The sequence below is a fragment of the Hylobates moloch genome, unplaced genomic scaffold, assembly GCF_009828535.3.
Source record: "Hylobates moloch isolate HMO894 unplaced genomic scaffold, HMol_V3 SCAFFOLD_55, whole genome shotgun sequence".
Lineage (NCBI taxonomy): Eukaryota > Metazoa > Chordata > Mammalia > Primates > Hylobatidae > Hylobates > Hylobates moloch.
The window spans coordinates 1-23753 of NW_026652330.1; the positions used below are offsets into that span (position 1 = coordinate 1).

The 23753-nt window shown below is 42.2% G+C and overlaps 1 long non-coding RNA gene across 1 annotated transcript; it reads left to right on the top strand.

Annotated features, from left to right (window-relative positions):
- Positions 1-100: 100 nt before the first annotated feature.
- LOC131382564 (uncharacterized) lies at positions 101-22561 on the top strand. Its single transcript, XR_009212128.1, has 3 exons — positions 101-594; positions 15544-15644; positions 22444-22561. It is a non-coding gene; the product is annotated as an uncharacterized LOC131382564 (long non-coding RNA).
- Positions 22562-23753: the final 1192 nt, after the last annotated feature.

Genomic DNA, 23753 nt, shown 5'->3' on the forward strand with positions numbered 1-23753 from the left:
GCCTCCTGCGACGTCGCTTAGGCCGCCCGCCTGGCGTCAGCGGCGTCCAGTCCCTGCGCGGCCACGGCCGCTTCGACGCACGCGGGATCCCTCCGCTGAGACAAGTAGTTCCCTGAGACTCCCGGGGCTCTGCCTCGGCGCAGCCGGTGTCATCTAGCGGCCGGCAGTTCCGAGCGACTCGAGGTCTTTGTGCCTCGGAGTGGCGTCTGGGGAGCAAAGGCGGCGGAGGCAACCCCGCAGTTGAGGACAGTAGGGATCGGTGGCTTTGGACCCTGCCCACGGATACCTGGAGCCCCATTCCCCGAAGGAATGATGCCTTCTGCCCTCCCCCGCCCCCCAACGTCCACCACCTCACCGAAGCGCCTGGCACCTTAGCCTCCTCTCCAGGAAACCGGACGCCTTTTCCGACCTGGCACACCGCGGATTCCGGCACCCCCAATAAAGGCGCCTTGGACCTTCAGGACACCCCTCCTTTCAGAACTTCATGAGTCCCAGGTGCTAGACTCATGTCTGCGGAGGCCTTTCCCGTGCCTGGTCTTTCTTACTTTCTTTCTTAAAGGAGTTGGAACTCTAAAGGCCCTTCTGATTCTCAAGGTAGCTACCCAGGTTATGGTCCTACTATCAGTAGGTGGAGCGTTTAGAAGGGTAGTTTGGTCGACGAGTGAACTTTGGAATTTACCTCTACGTCAGTCTTCACTGATTCTTTCTCTAAACTATTAGCACTGATAATCTGCCCTATAATTTCACACTTAATTACATTCCAGTGTAGTATTTGCTGTTGCTTCATTCGCGTTAGTCACATATTCCCCTGCAGCGCCAAACACGCTTTTGAACTCACAGTGGATGGCTCAATATTTGGAGACTTAGATATTTGTTAGATGAATACTAGGCTGATTGGATGAGAGGAAAAGGAGAGGCATGAGTGAATTGGCCCTGGGTACTTTTTTGACATAGTCTCAAAGGGTTCAGATAAAGACCTCCAGCAGATCTGAGCACACAATTCCTTCAGTAAACATTGAACACCTGCCGTTTGGTCAAGCATTTCTAGGCACTGGAGATTCAAAGTATTCATATATTCCTTTTCTTTATAAGACTAGCAAGATTCTGAAGCTTCATGTACTCATTCACTCAACAAATATTTGCCAATCACTACTAAGGTTGCCAGACACTATTTTAGTGCTTGGGATGTATCAGTAAACAGAAGAGAGAGAGAAAACAAATACCCTTCCCTCGTAGAGCTTTCATTCTAATATAGGGAGAAAGATGATAAACGTAGGAGAATTATGTAATATGTTAGAAGGCATTGGGTGCTATGGGAAAAAAAAATACACCAGGGTAAGGGGTATGAGGAAAACTGGAGGAAGGGGGTTTGCAATTTTTTTTTTTTTAAGAGGGAATCCTGCTCTCCCGCCCAGGCTGGAGTGCAGTGGCGCGATCTCGGCTCACTGCAACTCCCGGGTTCAAATGATTCTCCTGCCTCAGCCTCCTAAGTAGCTGGGATTACAGGCGCGCGCTACCACACCCAGCTAATTTTTGTATTTTTAGTAGAGATGGGGTTTCACCGTGTTGGCCAGGCTGGTCTCAAACTCCCGAACTCAAGTGATCCGCGCTCCTCGGCCTCCCAAAGTGCTGAGATTACAGGCGTGAGCCACCGCGCCTGGCCTGCAATTTTAAATAGAGCCGTCAGCATGGGCCTCATATATAAAATGACTTTAAATCGGAGACCTGAAAGAGCTGAGGGAGTCAGCCATGCAATTGTCTAGGGAAGAGTGTCCCAGGCAGAAGGAACAGCTAGCTGGTGGAAAGGCCCAGAGACAAAAGCCTCGGGAAGTGTTAGAAATAATGAGAAGGCCAAATGGGAGCGGAATGAGGAGATCAGAGAGAGGGGTCTCAAGTAGGGAGCTGTAAGAATCTTGGCTGAAACAGAACCACTGCTGGGCTTTGAACAGAGGAGTGATAGGATCTGACTCGTGCTTTCAAAAGATCACTACTCTGGCCGCCGTGCTAAAAGCAGACCTAAGAGGACAATGGTGGAAGCCAGAGGCTCCATTACCCAGGTACAGAATGATGGCTTGAACCAGATAGTAGCAATGAGTAAGATAAATAAGATGCAGTCTCAGCCGGGCACAGTGGCGCTTGACTGTAATCCCAGTTATTAAGGAGGCTGAGGCAGGAGGATAGGATCACTTGAGCCCAGGAGTTCAAGTGCAGCCCGGGCAACACAGCAAGCCCCCATCTCTAAAAAATAAATAACGTACAGTCTGTCTACAGTCTCCCAACACTTTGGGAGGCAGAAGTGGGAGGATTCCGTGAGCACAAGAGTTCAAGACCAGGCTGGGCAACATAGGGAGACTCTGTCTCTACAAAACTAAAAAATTAGCCGGCAGGGTGGTGTGCATCCGTGGTCCCAGCTATGTGGGAGGCTAAGATGGGAGGATCCCTTGAGCCCAAGAGGTCAAGGCTGCAGTGAGTTGTGATTGTGCCACTGCACTCCAGCCTGGGTAACAGAGCAAGATCCTGTCTTTAAAAAAAAAAAGGAGAGAGAAAGAGAAAGTAGACTTAGCTCCAAGTCTGGAGCTTTTGTTTTTTTCTTTATAAAAATTTTTTAACTTTATAGAAATGGAATCTCACTATGTTGCTCAGACTTGTCTTGAACTCAACCCAACAAGTGTTGGGCACCACCTCTTACAAGTGTTGGGCAGCTCCGCTCCTCTCACTTGTCTGGAATTCTGAGGCACTTCCCTAAAGTGCTCATCCTGAGCTAATATGGGATAGGGCTGGAGAGAGAACAGAGGTGGATAGCTGCCAGAATGAGGTGGGAAGGTGGGGATCAGCAGGCTTTGGGAAGGAAATAAGTATGAGTCCCAGGGTGTTAAAAGGTGGAGGGGCAATAAAATTTATTACATATGGGATTCATGCTAAATGAGTAGATTTTAGCTTCTCTTGCCACAATAAACAACAAAAAAATGGATATCTGTGTGAGATGATGGCTGTTAATTTGCTTCACTATAGCGACTTTTTGACTATCCCATAACATCATGTCGTGTACCTTAAATATATACAACATTTATTTTAATTTTTTTAAGATTAAAAAAAGTGGAGGAGTATCCCTCCTCAAAAAAGAAAAAAAAAAAAAAAAAAAAGAATAAAGCAGGCCGGGCATGGTGGCTAACGCCTGTAATCCCAGCACTTTGGGAGGCCAAGGTGGGAGGATCACTTGAGCTCATGAGGTTGAAACCAACCTGGGCAACAAAGTGACACCCTGACTCTAAGAAAAATAAAAAACAAATAAAAAGCTAGGATGGCCATAGCAGCAGGGGGAATTGTGGAACATTGTAAGGAAGAAAAGCTTAAAGCCTAGATTGGGAAGGCATACCTAGATTCAAGTCTAATATTCCACAGCTTACTTCCTTTGTGCCTACATCAGTTATTTAGTTTCTCTTAGCCTCTGTTTCCCTGCCTATAATATGGGAACAATAATCATAGCTATGTAGCAAAAGAGACCATGCACAGGCTGCCAAAAATAAAGGTCCCCAAGACAGCTGTTATTATTATTTATAAGGTCCCAGTGTCAGCACAGAAAAGAGTATAGTAGTTGACTGTCTTGGGAGATGGGAGTGCACTAGAAGGGAGGGTGCAGAGCAGGAGAGCCTTCAAAGAGGAGATATTATCCAGCTCAAGGGACGGATCCTTAAAAGACACAGATTGTCCAGAGGAAAAAAGTAGTGGTTTTATTGTTTTGTATTGTTTGCAATCTTGTGCTAGCTTCATCTGAATTCTGAATTCTCTGAAAGGAACACAGCCCAGAGCTGGGCTGCAACAGCCCTACAAAAACCTTGATTGGACACTGGCAGTGCTTCAACAGCAGAGTGTTCAACACTTCACATAACCTAGACACTTAGATAAATGAGCCTTCACCTGATCCTTTTCTCCCTCTGTATTTATTGTAAGAGGAAATCAGAAAATGAGAAATGAATTTAAAATGAGCCAAGACTTGCAAGAGGGAGAGAGAAAAACACGAGAGAGCGCCTCCTATTATTCCTAGCCCGGGAAGAGCCTTCCAGATTCCCTGGGTATCTTTATGTAATATTTTATAATTCTTGAATTAGATTTTTTAAAAGGCTATACATAAGCCATCTGAGAGGTCTCAGCACTACTGACTGCTATTTAAGGAAAATGCTTGGGCGTTGGTCACTATGCACACTTAAATAGCATTCAATAATCATTTAGCAAGCACCTACTCTATACCAGGTGTCGTACGAAATACCAAGGAGTCAAAAGAGAAAAAAAAGAGAAGCAGACATGTAAACAGTTAATCCCAATGCAATTTGGTAGAAATTTATACTTGTGCCATGGAAACAGAAAAGAAGCAAAGCTTAATTCTGTAAAATTGGATGAGGTGGAGGGTGGGGCACAGTCACCGGGGCCAAAGAAAGCTTCACCCTTAAAAGGTAAAGTTAAGGCTTAATTTTAATAAATGAGAAGGAATTTGCCATGCAGAGACAGAAGCAAGACTGGGAGTAGAGAAAGACAATTGGGGGCAGAGAACAGCTTGTGCAAAGTCAAAGAGGTTGGGTAGACACAATAAAAGTAGAGGCCACAGAAGTGATAGTCTTATAAGTAGTCATTAAATATTAGTGGCTGATGGGAATAACTAACTCATGCAGCTAGACCACATCACTCTATGTAAACCATCGAGTTCCTGTCCTCTGGTAGCTGGGTGTTAACTTCAGATTATATTAGTAAGGCAAAATGTGATCCTTCCCAAAGACTTTACTACTTAATCATTATTAGCAGAAAGGAGTAGCTTAGATTATTTTTTTCCAGTAGAAGGCATTAGCCTAAAATACATTTTTTTCCTAGGCTGTCAGTGAATTTGCACCAGTGCATTCGTAACAATCGGCCATCCGCCACCTGCAACCCATCTCCATGTTCCTTGTAACCACCTGGTTCAAACCTTGGCTTACCTCCACTCTTAGAATCAGCCGAGCTAATTAAAAGCACAGTGAAAGACACAAAGGCACCAAGACAGCTGAACAAACATTAACAAATGCGTAGAGTAAATAAAGTACTTGTATTATGTGTAAGCAATGGTGCAGATGAAACTTGGGTGGCACTAGGAAGGGTGAGTCAGAGGATGTTCAAACAGAGTAGGATCAAGGAAAATCTCTCTGCCAGCTAGTTAGCAATATCTTTTGAGATGATAGAAAGGAACCTGGTTAGCAGGAAAAAGTAGCCAAGGTTTGCAGCCCAAAGGAGCCTGAAACTCTGGTACAAACTTCGTAGTAAGAAACAGTTATTTAAAGTTGTAAAGATATTGGCTTACTTCATGCCTAATGAGCTAAATAAGAATCATCAAGAAACCCCAGTGCTAGATGGAGTTTGGTGGGGAATAGTTAACATTTACTGTTCTTTGTGTGAGTAGCAACACAATAGGCCCTTTGCATCTGTTTGGTTTTTTTAATCCTTACAGTAAAACTACAAGATGGTCATCAGGTAAAAGAAGAGGAAACAGGCTCAGTAGTTTAAGTGTCAGAGGCAGGATTTGAAGCCAGAGTTGTTTGATCCTAAGCCCTCTCTCCTGCCTTCAAAGACTCTAAACCAGCAGGATTGTTTACACCAATATGAGAGTCGTAAGGTCCTGGGTGAGGCACTGTGAGAAGGTGTATTTACATCCAAGTATCACAAATAAAGGGTAAAGAGACCCTGTGGAAGACTATATAATTGTTCCCAAACACTTATTGTGCCTTCCAGAATTGGATTGTAATTTCCTATTGACAGCAGGCTTGGCTGTGTGACTTGCATTAGCTAATGAAATGTGAGTGGCAGTATGAGCCACTTCCAGCTGGAAGCTCTCAGTCAATGTGCTGCACCATGATTTCCTTTCCTGCTGTCCTCATGACCAGCAATGTTCTGGATAGAGGCTAATCCATCAGCCTCAGTCCCAGAGTGAAGACAATGTGCAGCAAAGCCACAGCTGACCTGGGAAGGACACAGCATAAGCGAGAAAAACAACCTTTGCTGATTAGGCCACTGAGATTTTGGGGTTGATACCATAGCATAACAGAGCCTGTACTGACTAGTGCAGACACTTTCTGAATCTTTCTCTTTAGTGACACAAATTTCTGGTGTCATCTTCAGGTAGAAAGATTGCTTGGGGATTACAAGAAGATATAGAGAATGGGATGATTGGTGTAGTATAGTGAAAGGTTTTAAAATACAATATTTGAGGTATTTGAGGCAGGGCATGGTGGCTCACACCTGTAATCCCAGAGCTTTGGGAGGCCAAGGCATGAGGATTGCTTGAAGCTAAGAGTTAGAGACCCGCCGGGAGTGGTGGCTCATACCTGTAATCCCAGCATTTTGGGACGCTGAGGTGGGTGAATCACCTGAGGTCAGGAGTTCGAGACCAGCCTGGCCAACATGGTGAAACCCTGTCTCTACTAAAAATACAAAAATTAGCTGGGTGTGGTGGTGCATGCTTGTAATCCCAGCTACTCAGGAGGGTGAGGCAGGAGAATTGCTTGAACCCGGGAGGCAGAGGTTGCGGTGAGCCGAGATTGTGCCACTGCACTCCAGTCTGGGCGACAGAGCAAGACTCTGTCTCAAAAAAAATAACAGAGAGAGAGAGAGAGACCCTACCTTGAGCAACATAGTGAGACAGAGCCTCTAAATAAAAATAAAATAAAATAAAAATACAGAATTTGAAACTCAGTCAGTCTTGATCTGTGGGCTCAGACAACCCTTTATAAGCGCCATGGACCACATCATGCCCCAGAAGGTGGGGAACTTACAAAGAATGTTAAGCTATAGCTGTTTTTCTTTTCTTTTATTATTATTATTTTTAATAGAGGCAAGGTCTCATTATATTGCCCAGGCTGGTCTCGAAATCCTGGCCTCAAACAATCCTCCTGCCTCAACTTCCCAAAGTGTTGGAATTATAGGTGTGAACTACCATGCCCAGCACAGTCCCTGTTTTTGAGATAAGGGCCATGCTCATTTGCTTCTATACCTAGCAACCCATCACTGTATGTGACAGCCTCTAGGCCCTAAATAAGTAAATTTTTGTCAAATTAATGCTATGGAATAATCTAGAACTGTAACTGAAGTCCCCTAAGTCCCCACAAAGGCTCTTCCTGTGTTGTGACATATTGCTAACTTGGGTTAAGGGATTATTAGTAGCTAATTTTTATATAAAATATTATGTGTACCTAATCTATTTGAAATGCCAAATAAATGAAAAATATCTGGAACAATAGGATCTGCAGGCCCTGGAGCATGGTAAATATTCAGTAAAGGCACTCAGTCCTCTCTGAAGGAATCACAAAGCATGGAAGACACTGAAGATCCCAAAGGACTTGGCAATGAGAAATCTAGCTTGAAGTGCACTGGGGACCAAGTTTTTAATGGGACCAGATTAAGAGAACATGTAGGTGAAGGTTAAATTTAGGTAAACAGGCTGGGCACAGTGGCTCACACCTGTAATCCCAGCCTTTGGGAGGCAGAGGCGGGTGAATCGCTTGAGCCCAGGAGTTCAAGACCAGCCTGGGTAACATGGTGAAACTCTGTAGTCCCGGCTGCTGGGGAGGCTGAGGTGGGAGGATCACTTGAACCCGGGAGTTTGAGGCTGCAATGATTTGTGTTTCTGCCACTGCATTCCAGCCTGAGCAACAGAGAAAGTAACTTGTCTCAACAAAAAAACAATTTTTAAAAAATTAGACAAACATAGGTGCAAAGTCCTAAGTCTTAACACTTTCCAGACATTTCCAAAGCTTACTGGGCAGTAATTGAAAAACCATCTGTGGAATGGCCTTGATGCAAGCATTGAAGAGAGTCCTGAGAACTAATTAGGACTGCTCAGATCTGTGGATCAGTTCTTCAAAACTAGGAAGAGATTCAACCTGTTGTTTCTACTATTCACTTAAGAAGTGACAATACTGCAAACATAACAGGCATCTAATTCTGGAGTATGACAGTGTTGGCATAATTAGAATTTAAGGGCTGGGCACAGTGGCTCACACCTGTAGTCCCAGCACTTTGGAAGGCTGAAGCAGGTGGATCGCTTGAGCCCAGGAGTTCTCCACCAGCCTGGGCAACATGGAAAAACCCCATCTCTACAAAAAATACAAAAATTAGCTGGACGTGGTAGCACACACCTGTAGTCCCAGCTACTAGGTGGGAGGATCACTTGAACCCAAAGGTTGAGGCTGCAGTGAGCCTTATCACGCCACTGTACTCCAGCCTGGGCAACAGAGATCCTATCTCAAAAACAAAAGTGTGAGAGATAGATGAAACAAGACTGGCAAAATGTTGATGTCTGTAGAAGTTCAGAGGAGGGAACAATGGCTTCCGTCAGAAACAGGAAACAGAAAAAGGAAGTAATATTTCATATTAATAAATCCCTGTAATGTAAAAGTTGGAGATTATCCTCCTCATTTTATAGGCAAGGGAAACTGAGGTCACTTTGCTAGTGAATGGCAATATAAAGACTTGAGCATCAATTCAGGACTTTGAAATCCCTCCTTTTGCCAGCACACCACACAGACTGCTTAAATATGTCATCTCATATTCTATTTCAGTGAAAATGAAGAAGAGTTGCTTTACTACTTAAAGGAAACTTATTTGTAATTCCTGTATCTTTCACCTTTCCTAAAGGATCTCATTTCCACCTTTTAGCAACTATTTTGAATACTTACTGACTTATGCTGTTTTCATTATATCTCATCTATGTTCATGAGTCACCCATGGCTTGCCCCCACTTTAGTATGGTAGAATAAATAAGAAATGTTTCGGCTGGGCATGGTGGCTCATGCCTGTAATCCCAGCACTTTAGGAAGTCGAGGCGAGTGGATCCCCTGAGGTCAGGAGTTCCAGCCCGGCCTGACCAACAAGGTGAAACCCTGTCTCTACTAAATACAAAAAAATTAGCTGGGTGTGGTGGTGCATGCCTGTAATCCCAGCTACTTGGGAGGCCGAGGCAGGAGAATCGCTTGAACCCAGGAGGCAGAGGTTGCAGTCAGCCGAGATTGAGCCATTGCACTCCAGCCTGGGCAACAAGAGCAAAACTCTGTCTCAAAAAAAAAAAAAAAAGTTTCTTTTTGCAATGATTCTTAAAGCAAAATATGCTAAAAAGGCATGTGCACACACACACACACACACGTGCGTGCACACAAAGTTTCTTTTAATGTACTTAAGTAAAGTATTTCCCTTTTTAACTATTTAGCAGTTAATTTATGGCCTATACTCTGTCCACTGCCCCCATCAGATCTCTTTTTCTGCAGTGTTAAGTATAGCCAAGCTTAACTCTTCTAGTGGGGCTTCTTGTTCCATGCTACCATGAAATATACCACCCTTATTTCTACAAATTTCATCTGGAGTTGATCTTTTTCTAAAATAAAATATGCTAGAAAGGCTAGTGAAATGAATATTTATTTATTCAGTAAATATTTATTAAGTGCTAATTCTAGGTTAGGTACTATGCTAAGGGCTGGGAGTACAAAGATAAAAGCAGTAGCTAGGGGGCAGTATAGCATAATAGCAATTAAGAGTAAGGGCTCCCCGCCAGCATGGTGGCTCACGTCTGTAATCCCAGCACTTTGGGAGGCTGAGGCAGGCGGATCACCTGAGATCAGGAGTTCAAGACCAGCCTGGCCAACATGGCGAAACCCCATCTCTACTAAAAATACAAAAATTAGCTGGGCGTAGTGCTGCGTGCCTGTAATCCCAGCTACTTGGGAGGCTGAGGCAGGAGAATCACTTGAACCTGGGAGGTGGAGGCTGCAGGGAGGCGGAGGCTGCAGTGAGCCAAGATCACGCCATTGCACTCCAGCCTGGGCAACAACAGCGAAACTTTGTCTCAAAAAAAAAAAAAAAAATGTGGGCTCCCTTGTCTGGGGTTAAATGGCCAGCCCTGCCACTCACTAGTTCAACGATTTTAGTTAGGCAGATTGCTTAATCTCTCTGAGCTTCAGTTTCCTCATCTGTAAATGGGGATAACAACAATACAGACAGTCCCCGACTTAAGATGGTTTGATTTAAAATTTTTTGACTTCACGGTGTGAAAACAATATGCATTCAGTAGAAACCATACTTGAATTTTGAATTTTGATCTTTTCCCAGACTAGCAATATGTGGTACAATACTCTTCCATGAGAGATTCAACATGTTATTATAAAATAATACATTTTATTATTTATTATTTAGGCTTTATGATCAATGATTTTGCCCAACTGTAGGCTAATGTAATTGTTCTGGACATGTTTAAGATAGGCAAGGCTGAGCTATGATGTTTGGTAGGTTAGGTGTATTAAATGCATTTTCGACTTAGGATATCTTCAACTTCTGATGAGTTTATCAGGATGTAGTCCCATCCTAAATGAAGGAGCATCTGTACCTACCTGTCTAGGTATGCTGTGAGTTAACTGAAACCACGCACAGGTAGACTGCTTAACACAGTGCTTAGCACATGAGAAGTGCTATAAATGTTAGCTCTTCCTATTCCCCTGTATGGTTCATATAGGAAGGATAGTGGAAGAAGGAATTTTATCTGACTGAGGGTGAGCATTTTTTGTTGGTTTTTTTGTTTGTTTGTTTTGAGATGGGATTTCATTCTGTCACCCAGGTTGGAGTGCAGTGGCACCATCTTGGCTCCCTGCAACCTCTGCCTGCCAGGCGAGGGTGAGTGTTTTAAGGAAGAGTTTGCAGATACAGAAACACTTGACCACATCCTTGAAAAATGAGTTCAAGTTTGTTGAGGCAAAGTAGGCAGAAGAATGATTCCAAGGATAAAGGCCTGGTTCCATTCTTCAACGTGGGACATATTTGAAAAGCGTCTTCCATCTCTCAAGCTCCCTAGGGGTTGGGTGAGGTGAGATCAGAAGAGATACGTATGGCAGCTGTATCACTGCTCATATCCTTCCTCCGCCCATTCCTATCCACTAGGGTTGAACACAAAAGCACACCCCTACTTTACCCTACCCGACAAAAAACTTCTTGCCCACAAAACTCCCTCTCAGAGTCTTTTTCTCAAGGAATCTAACCTAAGACATCATGAATGATACTAACTGTAATTTGCAATAGAAAAATACCATTTATGGCCGGGCGCGGTAGCTCACGCGTGTAATCCCAGCACTTTGGGAGGCTGAGCCAGGGGGATCGCGAGGTCAGGAAACTGAGACCATCCTGGCTAACACGCTGAAAACCCATCGCTACTAAAAATACAAATAATTAGCCAGACATCGTGGCACACGCCTGTAGTCCCAGCTACTGGGGAGGCTGAGGCAGAAGAATCGCTTGAACCCAGGAGGCGGAGGTTGCAGTGAGCTGAGATTGCGCCACTGCACTCCAGCCTGGGCGACACAGCAAGACTCCATCTCAGAAAAAAAAAGAAAGAAAAATATCATTTATGTATATAATGTAGAAACCTGGCTATGAAGGTCTAGCTAGGGGAAATACACATTAATTTATTCATTAAACCATCACAATGCATTTGTCCAACATTGTATTAAATAATATTCTGTATTTCCTTATATCTAAGTCTTTATTGTGCATATAATCTTGGATAGACACACTTAATGTTTTAAATACAGAGAAACTTCAGATATGCAAGTAATATGATGAATCCTCATATACCCATTTTCCAACATCAACAGTTATCAAGTAGTAACTAACCTTTTATTTATTTTTTTTTTTGTGTGATGGAGTTTCGCTCTGTCACCCAGGCTGGAGTGCAGTAGTGCAATCTCGGCTCACTGCAAACACTGGCCTCCCAGATTCAAGCGATTCTCCTGCCTCAGCCTCCCGAGTAGCTGGGACTTCAGGCACGTGCCACCACACCCAGCTCATTTTTTTACTTTGAGTAGAGACGGGGTTTTGCCATGTTGGCCAGGCTGGTCTCAAACTCCTGACCTCAAGGGATCCACTCGCCTCAGATAACTAACCTTTTTAATCTATATCCCTACCCTCACCCTCACATTGCCCCTTCTGTGTTACTTTGAAGCAAATTCCAGACTTCATACTACATCAATACACATTTTAAAAATACATCTCCAACAGATAAGAACCCTTTTATTAACAAAACATACCATTAACTTATCTAAAAATTAATGAGAATTTTTGAAGTCACTAGTATTAAGATATGTCTTTGTTCGTGTCAGTATTTAAACTTTCAATCACCTTATGAATTTTTTAAAATTTTGTTTGTTTGAATCAAAGCTCAAGTAAGATCCACACGTGGAAATTAATGTCTCTTAAATCTTTTTTTATTTTGTAAGTTCCTTTTCCATTATTTTTTCTTGCAGTGTATTTGTTGAAGAAACCACACCATTTTTACTGTAGTATTTCTACAGTATGGATTTTGCTAATTGTTTCTCTGTATGGATTTTGCTAATTGATACATGTTTAACATGTATCTCTGCCCTCCATTTTTTGTTTTTTGTTGTTGTTGTTGTTGTTGTTGTTGAGACGGAGTCTTGCTCTGTTGCCCAGGTGGAGTGCAGTGATGCCATCTCCGCTCACTGCAACCTCCACCTCCTGGGCTTAAGCAATTCTCCTGCCACAGCCTCCTGGGTAGCTAGGATTACAGGCGCCCGCCACCACGCCCAGCTAATTTTTATATTTTTAGTGGAGAGGCGGTTTCACCACGTTGGCCAGGCTGGTTTCGAACTCCTGACCTCAAGTGATTCTGGCTGCCTTGGCCTCCCAAGGTGCTGGGATTACAGATATGAGCCACCACGCCAGGCCTGTCTGTGTTTTGTGTAAATAAGTACTTGGATCCAGAGGCTGGATCATTCATGTGATTTTTTTCATGTTTTTCCATCGAGAAGGCACAAAATATCTGGTTCTCTTTCCTCTCATTTTTCTTAGTTAAATACTTAAAAATTCTTCCTCCCAAGAAGTTACAATTAGCATAACTTGGGCTGCAAGTTAAGAATTGCAGCTGGTATATAATTGGTCCACCATAGGACAACTGATTTAAGAAACCCTGAAATTAATCTAGTCCTACTGTTACCATGCTATCATTTGTCACCATTATCTTATTGTTCATCAGGTATTGCTAAGTACTGATCATGGCATCCAGGACTGAGCTAGGAACCATGTTATAATAACTGGAACCATTTATTCAGTTCTTGCTGTAGGCCAACTACTTCATTTCAGATATTTCTAATCATCATAACAACCTCACAGTGCAAATTTTAATATCCCCATTTTATAGAAGAAAACTAACTTCAGGAAGATAAAATGACTTTCCTAAGTCCATAAGGAAATATCTAAGGCAAATGGCAAAAGCAGAGGTGGCATGTAACCCAGATATGTCTGGTGCCCAAGGCGTGTCTGCTTTTTCCCTCTAACTCCCAGTCCTTTGAAAATACAACTAAATTACAAGAAGAATCCCTGCCTTCAGTGGGATTATGTCTGTTTAGGAGAAAGAGGTTAAAGTACTAAAACAACTAAGGAATGTCAGATAAGAAAGCAGTATGTAGAACATGAACAATGAAAATGTGTGCATTTTGCATGTGGTGACTGCTATAAATGAGCAATAAGGAGAAGGGGACATCAATGTTGATTGAAGTTCCTGAAGGAGCCTTCATCAAGCAATGCAGAAATCATTGCAAATATAAAAGCTTCACCAATGAGCAAAGGGGTCCTTTGCACAAGCATTCTCTCCCTTGGGATCCATGTCACACTGACACAAAGATTTTGTCACCATGGCAACTGGTCATTGGACCAATGAAATAATCAGTTGTCATGGTAACATGATCTCCATCTTACTCCCACCAGGCACCTGTTCTAAATCAGCACATCCTCCAACAACCTCAAACCACCTCAATGCTCCTTTCTTCTTTCCCTTAGTCACCTTGCTATCCCCAGCCACCTATGATGGCACCCCTAAATTTATGTTTAGATGGATATATGAGACTGTTAAAAAGCCAGAGCAAATGAAAGTGACTTTGTAGTATAGAGCTGCACTTCAGAGAGGAGGGAAAACCTCTCAAATATAAGAGTTGAATGAGCCAGAGCACTGAAGAAGAGCGTTTGAAATTTTCATCCCTACATTTCCCTAAGGAAAATTCCTTTGGATTTTGAGACATTGCACTATCTTGACTATCCTCCTATGTCTGTTTATTTATTTCTTTCTTTTCTTTTTTTTTTTTTTAAGACGTCTTGCTCGTCACCCAGGCTGCAGTGCAGTGGCACCATCTCAGCTCACTGCAACCTCCACCTTCCGGGTTCAAGTGATACTCCTGCCTCAGCGTCCTGAATAGCTGGGATTACAGGTGCATGCCACCACGCCCGGCTACTTTTGTATTTTTAGTAGAGATGGGGTTTCGCCATGTTGGTCAGGCTGGTCTCGAACTCCTGACCTCAGGTGATCCGCCCACCTCTGTCTCCCAAAGTGCTGGGATTACAGGCGTGAGCCACTGTGTCCGGCCCTGTCTATTTCTTTATTGGCTCCTTTTCCTTCTCCCATCTCCTAAATGCAGGTGTCTCTCAAAGCTCCACCCTTTGTATCTGCTCTTTCTCTAAACTGCACTGCCCAGTACCATAGCCACTAGCCACATGATAGCTATTGAGCCCATGAAATTATTTATAGACATGCTGAACTGAGATGTGCTGTAAGTGTAAAATGCATATCAGATTGTAAAGATTTTGTGTAAAAATGTAAAATATCTAATAATTTTATATTAATTACATGTTGAAAAAACAATTTGGATATGTTTAGTACAATAAAATACATAATTAAAATTTAATTTCACTTGTTAATTTTTTTAGATTTTTAATATGGTTGCTGAAAATTTTAAATTGCATGTGTAGCTTGCATTCACAGCTTGTGTTATATTTCCATCTGACAGCACTGATCTAAATGTTTTTCCTAAAAACATCTCACCCATGCTCTAGGTGTCAAATATCCCCTTTATGAAATGATTTTAAGGTTCCAAATCCCGGCCTGTTTTCTGAGATTCCAACCCACATTTCCACTGTCCTGCTGGCCTTTCACAGACAGGCACTGGCTCTTCAGCTCAACATGAGCAAAGCTATGAGCTTTCCTTCCAAATCTGTTTTTTATCCTGGTTGGCTTTATTAATCTTTTGTGTTAGTTCTTATTGCTGTTGTAACAACTTACCACAAACTTAATGGCTTAAAATAACATAAATGTATTATTTTACAGCTCTGGAGGTCAGCAGCCTGAAATAGGTTCCACTGGGCTAAAAGCAAGGTTTTGCAGAAGCTGCATTCCTCTGGAGGTTCTAGGAGACAATCTATTTCCTTGATTTATTCAACTTCTAGGAGCTGCCAGCATTCTTTGGCTCATAGCCCCCTTCCATCTTCAAAGCCAGCAATGGTCGAGTCTCTCTCATGTCACATCACTCTGACACTCACTCTCCTGCCTCCCTCTTTTATTTCTAAGGACCATTGTGATTGCATTGGGCCAATACAGACAATACAGGATAATCTCTCCATCTCAAGATCAGCTGATTAGCAACCTTAAACTTCATCTTCACTCTTAATTCTCCCTTTCCATGTAAATTAATATATTCACAGGTTCCAAGGATTAGGGGATGGACATCTCACATGAAAGGGCTGGACAGAAAAGGAGAATCTGTGTGCAAGTCCAGCAAGAAAAGAAATGATCATCAGAACAGGTGAGATGGGGTAGCTCTCATTGCTTTTAAAGTGGATTGCTGAAACTAATAGAGATCAGTTAAAGGGGCTGGCTGGGATGGACACCAATGCTCTAACCTCCCACTTAGTTCACTGCAAAATCTACCTTCTCCAAAACTCCTTTCCTGATTACTCCTCTCCCCAAGTTACACTTTCCCTCCATGATATGTGATAACTTTTTTATTTCCCTGGACATCTGTCTTACTCTGTTTTGTATTTTGATGAGATATTTAAGCACTTGATCTTAACCTGTCTACTAGGTTGGGAAATATTTTGTGAATAGAAACTGCTTGATTCACCTTTGTGTTTAGCAATGATGCCTAACATGGTACTTAATATATAGTAGTTTCTCCATAACTATTTCTTGAATTTAGTTGAATAGAAACAAATCATGTTGGCATAGAGTGGGTATGTCGCCACAATCACTAATTTCCCTAAACAGTGGACACTTTCTAGTTGACTTCCACTTAACTGATACTCTTCCTACTATCTTAAAAGAACCATCAGTGTGAAACCTTATAGGTAATGGGCTGTTGTGCACTTGAGTTTCATGCTCATCCGAAGTCAGTTGTATTTTATTTAATAACCTATTGACATCATGTGTAGTTGATATTCTAACTAATTTATTTAATGTAGTTATATAGACCAATGTACTATAAATGTCAAAAGAATGAGGTTGTTTCTATAAAGACTGTGCTGATTATCCTAGAAATGCAAGGAAGTGCAGCATCCTAAAATCTACTGATGTAGTATACCACTTTAACAGATTAAAAGAGGAAAAACTATGACCTTTCAATAAATACAGAAAAGGCATCAACATTTAACACTCATTCATGGTTTTAAAAAATCTTTAGAACTGGAATTAAAAGTCTAGTTATGGTCCTTATATAAAGATAATATGATTGATTACATACAAAGCCCCAGAAGCCCCAGAATAATCTATAGAATAGAATCTTTTTTTTTTTTTTTTGAGATGGAGTCTTGCTCTGTCGCCCAGGCTGGAGTGCAGTGGCACGATCTCGGCTCACTGTAACCTCCGCCTCCTGGATTTCAAGCGATTCTCCTGCCTCAGCCTCCTGAGTAGCTGGGATTACAGGCATGCGCCACCATGCCTGGCTAATTTTTGTATTTTTAGTAGAGACAGGGTTTCACCATGTTGGTCAGACTGGTCTTGAACTCCTCACCTCAGGTGATCCGCCCACCTCAGCCTCCCAGAGTGCTGTGCTGGGATTCCAGGCTTGAGCCACCACGCCCGAGCTAGAATAGAATCTATTAAAGCTAGTAAGGAAGTTTAGCAGTTTGCCATATTCAAGACCAATAAAGAAATCAATAGCCTTTCTTTTTTCTTTTCTCTTTCTTTATTTGTTTTAGAGACAGGGGTCTCACTCTGTTGCCCAGGCTGGAGTGCAGTGGCTACTCACAGGTGCGATCACTGTGTACTACAGCCTCAAACTCCTGAGCTGAAGTGATCCTCCTGCGTCAGCCTCCAGAGGAGCTCAGACTACAGCTATATGCCACCATGCCTGGCTCAATAGGCTTTCAATATCAATAAATAATTAAAACCTGTATTAGAAATGAAGAGCTCATCCACAATACTGATACGAATAAAAAGATTATTAGAAATCAACCTGACAAACATTATGTAAGATCGTTGTGAAGAAAATTCCAAAATTGAAGAACAAATACAAATACATACACAGATCTGAATAAATGAACATATCCACCAGGTTCATGAGTTCGATATCATAAAGATGTAAATTCTTCCCTAATTTGTCCATAAATTCAATATAATTCTAAATTAAATCCAGCTATGACTTTTTTTTTTTTTTTTTGAGACGGAGTCTCGCTTTGTCGCCCAGGCTGGAGTGCAATGGCGCAGTCTCGGCTCACTGCAAGCTCCGCCTCCCGGATTCACGCCATTCTCCTGCCTCAGCCTCTCCGAGGAGCTGGGACTACAGGCGCCCGCCACCACACTCGGCTAATTTTTTTGTATTTTTAGTAGAGACGGGGTTTCACCGTGGTCTCGATCAGCTATGACTTTTTATGGAACTAAACAGTCTGATCTTAGGATTCATTTGGAAGTAGAAAAGGACAAGAAAATTTTGAAGATGCAGAACAACATAGAAAGACTGTGCCCCACATATCAACTTATTTTATTTTATTTATTTGTATTTTGAGACTGAGTCTTGCTCTGTCGCCCAGGCTGGAGGACAGTGGTGCAATCTCGGCTCACTGCAACCTCCACTTCCTGGGTTCAAGTGATTCTTGTGCTTTAGCCTCCAGAGTAGCTGAGATTACAGGCATGCGCCAGCATGCCCGGCTAATTTTTGTGTTTTTAGTAGAGACAGGATTTTGCCATGTTGGCCAGGCTGGTCTTGAATTCCTGACCTCAGGTGATCTGCCCTCCTCGGCCTCCCAAAGTGCTGGGATTACAGGCATGAGCCACCGTGCCCAGCCTTATTTTAAAGTTATAAGATTTAAGATAGTATGATATTAGCTTAGGGATAGACAAATTGTTGAATGGAATAGAAAAGAGACCCTAGAAAGAAGTCCATGAATATACACAGACTTGACATGCTCAAAGGTGGTATTACAAATGTAGAGGGAAGGAATGAATTAGTCAATAAATGGAAAATTCATTGTTCTAAAGGACCAAAATAATAACACCTGCCCCCTGGGGAGCCCCAGGTGCTGCTGACATTCCTTCATCTCCCAACACTTCTCAATCTCCCCATAGAGTGAGAGCCTGGCTTTGGCATGGCCTCCATTGCTCTCAGTACATCAGAAGACACAATGACTCTGGTGCCCAGGTCCCACCCTACCAGACTCATAGAGAGTCTTCCCATCCCCATCAATCTCAGATAAAGCATCAAGCACCATATAACAGCACTGAAGACTGGTTTGCCAACTGGTTACACAGAGAAGCTGTGTAACACAGCCCAGAAGTTAACTAACTCCTCATAGAGCAAACTTCAACCAAGAACAAACAGAAGTGGAGCCAGAAAATAAATTATTTGCCCTTTCTCCTGTCTCTGATGCACAATTCTGAGGTGTAGCATTTCCGTGAAACCTATCTGGAAGATATCCTGGGTAACCAAGCCACAGGCTGAATTTCCTTAGGAAGCTGTGCCCAGCTTCTAACATGGTATCCTGCATTTGCTTTCTTTTCTTCCATGCCTTATTTCCCTTTTCCCCGCTCTTGTTGGCCTGGGATTGCCCCTCTCAATACCTTAGCATGGAGGTGGTATTTCAGGTTCTGTTTTTCAGAGAACCTGGGTAAGATAGTTGCGTGTGTAGAAAAAAAGAAAGTTAGGTCTCTATGCCACACCATATCCAAAACCATATCTAAGAGGAATAAAAACCTAAATATGTAAAATAAAGCTTTAAAACATTTTGAAGAGAATGTAGAAAAACCTTTCTCTCAGAATAGGAAATGTTTTTTTAAAACAAAAAAAGCATAAACTATGAAAGAAAAGTTTGATACATGTGATTACCTATAATTTAAAACATGTATTTAACAAAAGATGATATGAAACAGATGGATTACATGCTGCACTCTGAGAGAAGATATTTGTAATTCATTTAATTGACAAGAAAAGGTATGCCGTATTTATTTATGTATTTATGAGATGGAGTCTCGCTCTGTCGCCCAGCTGGAGTGCAATGGTGCGATCTCAGCTCACTGCAGCCTCCGCCTCCCCGGTTCAAGCGATTTTCCTGTCTCAGCCTCCCAAGTAGCTGGGATTACAGGCACGTGCCACCACGCCCGGCTAATTTTTGTAATTTTAGTAGAGACAGAGTTTCATTATGTTGGCCAGGCTGGTCTCAAACGCCTGACCTCGTGATCCGCCCGCCTCAGCCTCTCAAAGTGCTGGGATTACAGGCATGAGGCAACACGCCCGGCAGGTATGCCGAATTTATAACAAAATTCCTACAAATCAAGAATACAAGATAAAGAGCAGAAAAAATGGGTAAAGAACAGAAACTGGGAATTCCTAGAAGAGGACTTCCAGATGGCCAATAAACATATAAAAGATAATGAACCTCATTATTGATTAAACAAACCATTTGGGATACCATTTCGCACCCTCTAATTGGAAAAAATCTTAAGAGAATAATACCAGTGTTGGGCCACGCTCAGTGGCTCACGCCTGTAATCCCAGCACTTTGAGAGGCCGAGGCGGGCGGATCACGAGGTCAGGAGATCGAGACCATCCTGGCTAACACAGTGAAACCCCGTCTCTACTAAAAATGCAAAAAATTAGCCAGGCATGGTGGTGGGCGCCTGTAGTCCCAGCTCCTCGGGAGGCTGAGGCAGGAGAATGGCGTGAACCTGGGAGGCGGAGCTTGCAGTGAGCGCCAAGATCGCGCCACTGCACTCCAGTCTGGGGGACAGAGTGAGACTCCGTCTCAAAAAAAAAAAAAAAAAAGAGAATAATACCAGTGTTGGATATAGAGCAACAAACTCTCATACACTGCTGGTGAGAGTGTCAATTGTAATAACTTATTAGAAAATGACAGTGTATTTGTGAATGTGAAGATGTGCATGAGCTTTGACTCAGAAATTCCATGTCTTGTTATATTTGCCAGGGTAGAGAAGGACGCATCTGTATACAAGGAGATGTATATAAAAATGATAATTGCAGTGTTGTTTGTAATAGAAAATATTGGCAACAACTCAGATATTCAACAAGAGAAAATATAAATAAGTTTTAGTATATTCACAAAGTAGAATATTATGCAGCGGTTCAAATGAATTAACCAGAGCTGCATACATCAACAAGGATAAGTCAAACACATAATGATGAGAGAAAAAAAAGTCAAGTTGCGGAATAATGCATACAGTATACCATTTATATATAGATTAAAATTATGTGGCCAGGCGCAGTGGCTCACGCCTGTAATCCCAGCACTTTGGGAGGCTGAGGCAGGCGGATCACAAGGACAAAGTGTATTGAGAGCATCCTGGCCAATATAGTGAAACCCCATCTCTACTAAAAATACAAAAATTAGCTGGGCATGGTGGTGCGTGCCTGTAGTCCCAGGTACTCGGGAGGCTGAGGCAGGAGAATTGCTTGAAGAGAGGCAGAGGTTGCAGTGAGCTGAGATCGAACCACTGCACTCCAGCCTGGCGACAGAGTGAGACTCTGTCTCAAAAAAAAAACATATATATGTATATATATATATATACGTAAAACAAAGTCATATATTTATGACACACATATTTTGAGTATAAGAACACACATAGGAAAACTAAACACAGGATTCAGGATAGTTGTTATGGATGGGAGAGAGGGACAGAAATGAGATCAGCATGGAGTGTACAAAAGATTTCACTTCTACCTGAAATGTTTATTCTTTTTTGAAAAATCTCAAGTATGACAAAATGTTAGCATTCATGTAGCTGGGTGTAAGAACAGGTGTCCTTTCTGTTTTTCTCTTTGTATGTTTGCAACATTCATTAATTTCTTAACTTTGCACCATTTCATTAAATTTTTTTTAACTAAGTAGAATGCTTTTGAAGGAGTGAAGAATGTGCCGTCCCAAAATATGCCATATTGGTATATTTATTATTTCAAGTTGAAAACATTGCAGACAAGGCGCAGTGGCTCACACCTGCAGTCCAAGCACTTTGGGAGGCCAAGGTGAGTGGATCGTTTGAGCCCTGGAGATCGAGACCAGCCTGGGTAACATAGTGAGACCCCATCTCTACAAAAAATATGAAAATTAGCCTGGTGTGGGAACACGTGCCTGTAGTACCAACTACTCAGGAGGCTGAGGTTGGAGAATCACTTGATCCCGGGAGGTCAAGGCTGCAGTGAGCTGTGATTGTACCACTGCACTCTAGCCTGGGTGACAGAGCAAGAAACTGTCTCAAGACAAAAAAAAAGAAAACAAAACAAAAATCACAGCAAGACCCCATCTTTACAAAATAAAAACTTTTTGTTTTGTTTTGTTTTTTTGAGAGAGAGTTTCACTCTTATTGCCCAGGCTGGAGTGCAATGGCGCAATTTCAGCACACTAGAACCTCCGCCTCCCAGGTTCAACCAATTCTTCTGCCTCAGCCTCCCAAGTAGCTGGGATTACAGTTTTGTGCCACCATTCCCAGCTAATTTTGTATTTTTAGTAGAGATGGGGTTTCACTATGTTGGCCAGGCTGGTTTCGAACTCCTGACTTTAGGTGATCCACCTGCCTCAGCCTCCCAAAGTACTGGGATTACAGGGATGAGCCACTGCACCTGGCCAAAACATTTTTTAAAAAAGAAAACATTGGAGAAATTGTAGTTTCAGAAAGGGCGAGAGCTGACCATTTTCTTCCTGCATGTAGCCAGATTCCTCTGGGAGGGGTACCCTCTCTATACCAGAGCAAGGAAATAGCCCTTATCACTAGAAACTTGGAATTGAAGGCTGCGATGGGCCTGAATAAACATACCTAATGAAGTTACCCTTAGCTTTTACCTGTATTACACCCCGCCGTGTATTTCCTAACGACTCCCCTAGAAAATTTTACTGCCCTAGCCAGATTTTATTTTCTCTCAGGTTTAGGAAACATTCTTGTTAAATAGTTTCAAGCTCTCTTGAGAGATCAGCAGATATTCAAACATATTTCTCTCTTGGAGCACAGTTCTGGGTCATTTCTTTTCAAGTTTATTGCTCTTTGTCTAAAAAGTATGAAAGTATCTTGCTTCAGACTTCACTCATAAAGATCCCCATGTATATGTAAAACTAATACAATTTGTATACTTTTATTCATCTGCTTGGTGTCAATTTGGTTTGCAGATTCATCCGAAGAGCCCACTAGGAGCTAGAAGGGGGATTGGCTGTGATCTATGGCTCCCCTATTCATTGGAAAGACTCAGTGAAGACTGAAGACTGACTGAGTTGCTAAAAAAAAAAAAAAAAAAAAGCAAAAACGACTGTTGAAATAAATGTAAGCAAAACAACTATAGAGTTGGGTAAATAATTTTAAGTAAAGTCCTACACATAGATCTCTTCCCAGGTGTGTTTAAGTTCTTGCACATTAAAGAAACCCAAACTGAAGAATCATAAAAATGCATATTGTGAGTGGTTTGTTCAAGAATGATAATACAGAGTTCCAATCAGTGGACTGTTGTACAAAGAAAAACAAGCTTGCCTCACATTTGAAGGCCTGTGAATGGATGTATATAAATGGGTTTGAACTTAAAATATTTAAAATAAGTACAGATCATATTTTATGATTCCCTGCTTTAATGGAATGGTTCCATTTCTAGACTGATCGCATTGGATAAATCGCCTTTGTGATAGTCATTCTGTCTCTTAACACAGATTAAAGGCCCTTATGTTATTCATTGACCTTGGTGCTGATGGTTTTCTGGAGGACTAAGTGAATCAGAAGAGGTGGGGTACAAACATCCTAGGCAGAAGAAAAACAGGGAGCAAATTCAACAAAACATGGACATGGAATAGAGCATCAATTTCTTCTACTGGAGGGTATAGCAGGAGGGGAGTGGGAAAGTTGAGAAAACAAGTTATGGTAAAAGAAAAAAAAAGAGGCAGTTGAATTTAGTTTAGTCTCCATTTTCACATACTGGTTCTCTAAGATTTGTTAGATAGTTTCAAGCTTTCTGGGATTGGCAGATATTCAAAGCTAAGTATTTCTCTCTTAGGACACATTTACAGATTCTGCAGAAGACCCAGTAGGAAGATTCTGTTGTACCTTATATAATTCAGGTGATACCATCTTCCTTTCATTGGCTACTCTCATCTCAGCCTCTGTTTTTTGGTGGTCCAGTCTACACTGGGTCTTTCTGTTAGGAGTTCCATGGCTCTTCCAGACAACTCTCTTAGGCAAGATTTTAAAGGGTTTAAGCCAGCTCTCCTTCCAAAGAAACCTTCCACCCTGACAAACTCTTGGAGTGCAGGCCACTTGATATAATCATTTATTTGACCTTCACCCCTGTAGTTGGAACAGCTAGCTAGTCCACCACTGCCTTTCACGTGTCCTAGGCAAGAGTTAGATATTGGTCCACTGCATCCCATTACCTGCAGGAGTTACATATCAAGGTCTCCAGGTGGTCCCATTGAAATGGCTCCCCCTTGGCTTAAGA